This window comes from Anopheles coluzzii, chromosome 2 (genome assembly GCF_943734685.1).
Source record: "Anopheles coluzzii chromosome 2, AcolN3, whole genome shotgun sequence".
In the NCBI taxonomy this organism is placed as follows: domain Eukaryota; kingdom Metazoa; phylum Arthropoda; class Insecta; order Diptera; family Culicidae; genus Anopheles; species Anopheles coluzzii.
In genome coordinates this window covers 34,246,533-34,253,059 of record NC_064670.1, presented here as the reverse complement: position 1 = coordinate 34,253,059, position 6,527 = coordinate 34,246,533, and the positions used below count along the sequence as shown (strand labels likewise).

Below are 6,527 nucleotides of genomic sequence, written 5' to 3'. Positions count from 1 at the left end.
AAATGCGACAGTCGCGAGGAAATGGCAGTCTTGGTTCAGCCAATGTGCGTATCATTATTTACATGTCGTAATGTTTCAAGACCAAATGGCATATTTGAAACGACGAAAATGTATTATGAATAGAGCAAATGATTCCATAGTTTAAATCATTTAAGTTCGATGCTCAAACGATCAGGGAAGTTTTGCATCAAAGTAAGATCAACCTCATCTACCATGGAACAACTTTTTCTGAAATCGGCTCGATATATATATATGTATATATATATATATATATATATATATATATATATATATATATATATATATATATACATATATATATATATATATATATATATATATATATATATATATATATATATATATATATATATATATATATATATATATATATATATATATATATATATACCTAAGTAGAGCCAGGGAATGAGTTATTTAGTCTTTTGATGTTTAAAAAACCAAAATGCTCAAACAATTAATATAAGAAAATAATCGTTAAAAAACGTTAAACATAATTAATATAAGAAGTAATAAATAATAATAAGATAATAATAATAATAATAATAATAATCATTGTAAGAGTAATTATTCCCATAATCAGATTTTTGAAGAAAAAAAATGTAAATATATAAACATCAATAAATGTTTATAGAGTTTAGAGTAAAAAGAGTTTAGTAATAGAGTTTTACAACTAGGCCAAACGAGATAATTTAGATGACGTTAATGTTTTATGAACATAGCGAATGATTACTTCAAAAGGATTTAAATCATTTAAGTTCATTTGTTCGAAAGCGATTGAAAGCACTACGGACAATGACAATCCACCTAGTGACTGTTCTTGGTGACTGTTCTTAGTCTCACAGAAAATGAAACTCTTCAAACGAACGTTAAATAAATTTTCCAAAAAAAAGAATAATCCCCAAGTAGTGTATCGAAAGAAATTTAAATGATTGATTCATAGAAGGATCCTTACACATAATATTTCGATATAGGTCTAATAAGAGCTAGAGAATGAGGTAATCAGTGTATAGTAGAACCAACCGATCGACGTTCAGACGATCAGGTAAGTTTTGCATCAAAGTAAGATCAAGCACAGTATCATCTGCAATGGAACAACAGTTTCCGAAATCCGCTCGAAAGACTTAGACCGAAGAAGTGCAAGGGAATGAGTTAGTCAGTGTATACCAGCAAACATTTTCTTAAATTCGTTGCAAGTGCTGAAACACACAACTAAGCGTCCACCAGGATGTAGCATCGTTCACCAAATCGGCCCGATAGAGTTAGGCCCAAAGCCTCAATTCAAACAGTGTTCCGAAGTTTAAGGGAGAAGACATACATTGATTGAATATCACAGATATGATGAGATTGTTTTTAAATCTGTAAGCCCAGAGCTTCGGTTGATATAATGAAATTTAAGCCTAGTTCTAAATCGATATATAGTGCAGTAGAATTAAACCACTCTTATTAAAACCAATATGTGGGACGGAAATGTCTCAGAGCACGAGTGTGGGAAAGCTAGTTGCACCATTAGCAACCAGGAAATAATTGTAATATAAATAGCGATCAACAATATGGAAAAGTCAAAAGTTGCACAAAAGCAACCCAGATCAAAACGACACTATGCGCAAATAGGTATTACCAGCTCAGAAAAAGTGTAGTTTTACTTTTTCCAAACAGTTTGTATACAGATTAATTCACCAATCGTGCGGAAACCCTCCTGAAAATGCGTACATCAGCCGATCGGTGCAGCTCCAAATATACACCGAACAGCAGACAACATGAACGTAGAAAGTGGGCAAAAGATTTCAATGCAAGTGTAGAAAATAAGGATTGGCCTAACGCATATGCACTGCTAGAAGACGATAAAGAAGAGCATCCTATGGATACAGATACGAGCAAGCCTAGCACAACTAGTAATAGTGTTCGTATTCCTCTAATCAAGATTGTGTGCATGTCATTAGGTGAAGTGCACAAAAAAGTAATCGACACAGGAGTAATACGTTAGCACACCAAAGTGGCAAACGAAGGTATAATCGTGTACACATACACAACCGACGACTTTAGAACAGTGGTTAGTTACCTGTCTAAGATTAAAGTGAATTTTCACACACACCAACTGGTGGAGGATCGTACAAGCAAAATAGTACTAAGCGGTCTGTTCGATATGCCCACCGGAAGAGGTAAAAAAAGTGCTAGAAGCTGAAGTTAGCCGTTGATGATTATACCAAAGCAAACTGGCCCTTATTCAGACATGACATCAATTCTAGAATCAAACCTGCTGAAATTTCACAACCTCAAATCGATAATATGATAGAAAAACGTACAACCAGTATATTATCCACGCATGAAATTGCATTACCATTACAATCAGCTGGAAGGTGTAATGTAATAATCTAAACCAAATTTAAATTAAATTTCAATGAGTAAGGACAAACCTAGTAAAAATAAATATGGAAGTTCATGATAATCATAAAAAATAATTAAAACGCAATACTATCATTAAAAATTAATGATCAAACGCTCATAACGGGAAACGAAAAACGTAAGGCACTAAAAGCTGTTTTTGAATCTGCCCAAGTAGTACATAATAACTGCCTAGTACATAATAACCTATTCAAACCAAAAGATATTTCGCAGATTCTTAAAAGATTCAAACTAAAAAAAAACATTGGCATACATAAATAACTACACATTCAAAAGGTTACCCTCAAAAGCCATTATATACCTCAATACCATTCTAAATGCCTTAAATTTGGCTACTTTCCAAATTCATGGAAAATAGCTAAAATTATCGCGATACCCAAACCACAGATCACAGTCAACTATAGACCGATTAGCCTTTTTAGTTGCCTAGGTACAATATTAAAAAAAAATTAGAAAACCGATTAACACTCCATACGTCCAACAACAACATAAACCTGTATAGTCAATTTGTTTTCATCCCATTCTTGCTGCTGCACACCAACTCCATAAATTAAAGAACAATATCATATACAACAGATTTAATACAAAATCAACCGACTTAGTTCTTCATGATGCTGAGAAAGCTTTTGACTCTATCTGGCATTTAAGATTAATTGATCAATTCTGATTCCGAAAGCGATGGTTGTAGAACGGATAAACTATCATGCACAAACGAGGTAAGGAGACAGAAATGACACACCACCGCATCAACTCCACTTGGTGGTAGAATGAGGAAAATAATGGAAAAAGGAAACGTACTGCATTTTTGGTACGATTTTAAATTATTCAAATTTTTAAATTACAATTATTAAAATTAAACTGCAATGGAAGCTTTAAATTACTGACAAGAAAACTGAGGCTATATTTTTGCACACGTTTCACAAGTGCCAGAAAAAAAACGGAATAGAAATATCACAAATAACAACACGGAGATTGCATGAAGTAATGATGTTAAACATAAACAAGAGATGACCATTCAAAGATCACGTTGAGCAGAAAGCAATAAAATGCCAAAAAGTTATGCATGATATATAGAAAATCCCAATTGAACCGCAAGAACTAGCTCTCTTGCTGTGTGAATGTGTTATAAGACCGATAATTCTGTATACATCACCAGTCTGGGGAAACTGCGCTGCTTGTCGTATTTAAAAAAATCAATTGTTTCAAAATAAATGCGTTAATAAATGCTAAATTTGCCAATATTTGTTGAATTTTTAAGGAAATACCATGAACATTATAGCATTAGAAGGTATAGAACTAATTAGGCATAGGAAAGTTATGTAGTGAAGTTATGTATTGACTAGAATCATACATTTTTCCCAATTTATGATTGATCCGGAAGATTACAGTAAGATTATAATAACATAAGGCTAATTAATACGTAAAATTTTAGTTGTGTTATTCACTCTAAGCGCCAGGGTTTTTTTTCAATTTTTTTAAACTACATAAAATTAAAAGATTAAAATTAAGTAATAAAACCAAAACCAAATTAATTTTGCCTGATGATTTTCTATTGCACGCATCGATCCGACTGCGGCAGTTGTTGGAATCGAAAGTAATGCAACTCTGGCTGAGAAGAGCGGAGGGAGAATGGAATATTGGCACATCGAATCATGTGACAGGAAAGTAAGTTTTTGCTTACTGCTAATTAACTAGCAAAACCAATTTTATCCAATACCAATCTACAGATCAAATAGCCTTATTTAATTTGGATACCACCGTATTTATCGAAAGATGGTTATTATAAGACTTAAGATCACACATTCCTTCAATTCATGCATGTACTTATCGGTGGCCCCTCACACAATGGTAAAGTCAGATGTTCTCTAAACAAAAATGCTGTATATTAGTAGGCCGATTAGCACCGATCCTAATGATCCATATACTTATGCAAGGTCACACATCACGAAATTCCTTCAATCCACTACAAAAACAACAATATCGCTCGAAAACATTTATGTTATTGCAACGACCATGTGATACTACTAATTATGAACATCATAAATGTAGAAGAAAATCGAAGGGTACACTGTATTGCTATTCTAAAGTATAAAAACAAACATATAATAATGTATCATCAATAAATTGAAAGAAATTTAAGTAATTGTAGTAATTGTAGTATATAGTGCATTAAGGAAGTTTGAACGTATTTAGTCACATACAAAATGATTATAATAATGATGATTAAAATAAATCAATTCTCTGATATACTCTACATACTCTAATTATCGTCGTAATCAGCAGCTTCAACAGCAGGTGTCGTTCAAGGAAAGATTTGCCGTTTTATCATGACTGTCCTGACTGCTGGTTGATACTTTTCCGGAGTGTTGGATTGTTTGATTGTTGGAAGGATTGATCGTAGTAGTTGATGATGCTGATCTGTTGATTGGTGGTTGATCTGGGCTGATGTTGATGTTGCTACTTGGTGATAAAATCAAAGTCATGGACCGTAAGCGCCCATATTTCATTGAATATATGTTAAAACTACACTCTATTTATCATAAATTCAATACAGAAACAGTAAAACATTACATAAAACTCACCAGTACTAGTCGCAGGAAAAGCTTGTATCAAAGGGAAGAGAGACGGATTCTTGAAAAGGTTACAAATCTGAAATAATACACACGATAAAGACAGGGCTTATGAATAAACAGAATCTTTTTGCTTTTACTATTGTGTATATTGAAAAAATAATTTAAAATTTTACCATGTACCCAGTGCAGAATGTCTTCAATTTGCTTCAGCTCTGGATCTTAAACATCGATCGCTTCACTGGTGAAGCTGTGGATAAAGGATAAATAAAGAACGAAACATCAACGTAAATCTCAACAGACTTACCCAAGCAGACTTACATTTTGTTCCACAAACCCCAACAAATTGCTGGCCATTGGGGCTGGTGTTTTGTTGAACTTCTCCAATGATTAAAATTGTACGCTATACAATAATGTACAAATACAATAATGTACAAAATTAAACATTAAAAATAAACCACTAAAACTCTTATTTTTAAGATTCAAAAATTGTATATTAACATTGTACATACCTCCAGAACACTGGGAACAGTTTGAAAATAATTATTATTGATCTGCTCCGCTGTTTTTTCGTTTGCCGTTGAAGGTAAGGCCGGGATGCTGAGCCTCACTACTTCGTACAGCAGGAGCTGTGGACTTTACACTATTTACAGAAGCCAGAACCAACAAATTTCCAGCACTAATTTGTTGGCCTGTCTCCCCCTTTCCGGCTTAGCCATGCGTTACCATCTGATGCAACTAGTGCAGCAAAAAGAGCTCCTCCTCAAAAAGAGCTCTTGCACCCCTAGTAACGCATGTTACCGCTCTGCACGACGTGGACGTGCCGGAATAGGAGTTGGGTAGGAGGACGAGGCATCGCCTCCTACCCCATTTGCAGAGCATCACTTACCAAGCTGAGTATTCAACTTTTTGCCGTCAACAACCTGATTGATTGTTTCTACTCGTGCAAAATTTATATGCACTTTGAATGTCATTTTTGTTCACTGAGATGTGAGCTCAAACAAAGAAGCTTAAATAAAAAATATAAATGCCAAATCACATTCACTTTTTAAAATTTAAGTTACTTTGTATGAGTTGTGGCAACAGTGAATAAGTATTACATCACAAATTATTACCAGCAGAACATAAGAAACACACAAACTATTACGCACTACAACGTTACAACGAAGTTTTATGGGCTTTTTAAATGAGATGCATTGTTAAATCTTACCTAAACGGTTTGTTTGGTTTCACAAAAAAAAAACACTTACTTACGACGTTGTTGTCAAACATTTGTCAAATGTAGCAGATTGCTCAAACTAAAACTAAAGAATGATCAAACTACTGCATTTGTACAACATCGGACAATTAACACGATTCAACATTAATGTTGCTGCTGATATTTCACTTTTTGAATATGATGAATAATCATTTCAAGGAACCATAAAAAATAGGTTATCCTTACCTCGCCAGCATATTACTAAATTATGCACAAACTTTCCACTTAACCAACTTGTAAACTGAAACACAACTGAATATACCTTACCGCTT

The 6,527-nt window shown here is 33.5% G+C and overlaps 1 long non-coding RNA gene across 1 annotated transcript; it reads right to left on the bottom strand.

The window, feature by feature from the left end:
* Nucleotides 1-2,602: 2,602 nt before the first annotated feature.
* Nucleotides 2,603-5,865, bottom strand: LOC120952869 (uncharacterized). The gene is made up of 5 exons (XR_005751326.2): nt 5,510-5,865; nt 5,319-5,400; nt 5,174-5,247; nt 5,010-5,076; nt 2,603-4,884 (listed from the first exon to the last, which is right to left on the bottom strand). It is a non-coding gene; the product is annotated as an uncharacterized LOC120952869 (long non-coding RNA).
* Between the last annotated feature and the right edge of the window lie 662 nt (nt 5,866-6,527).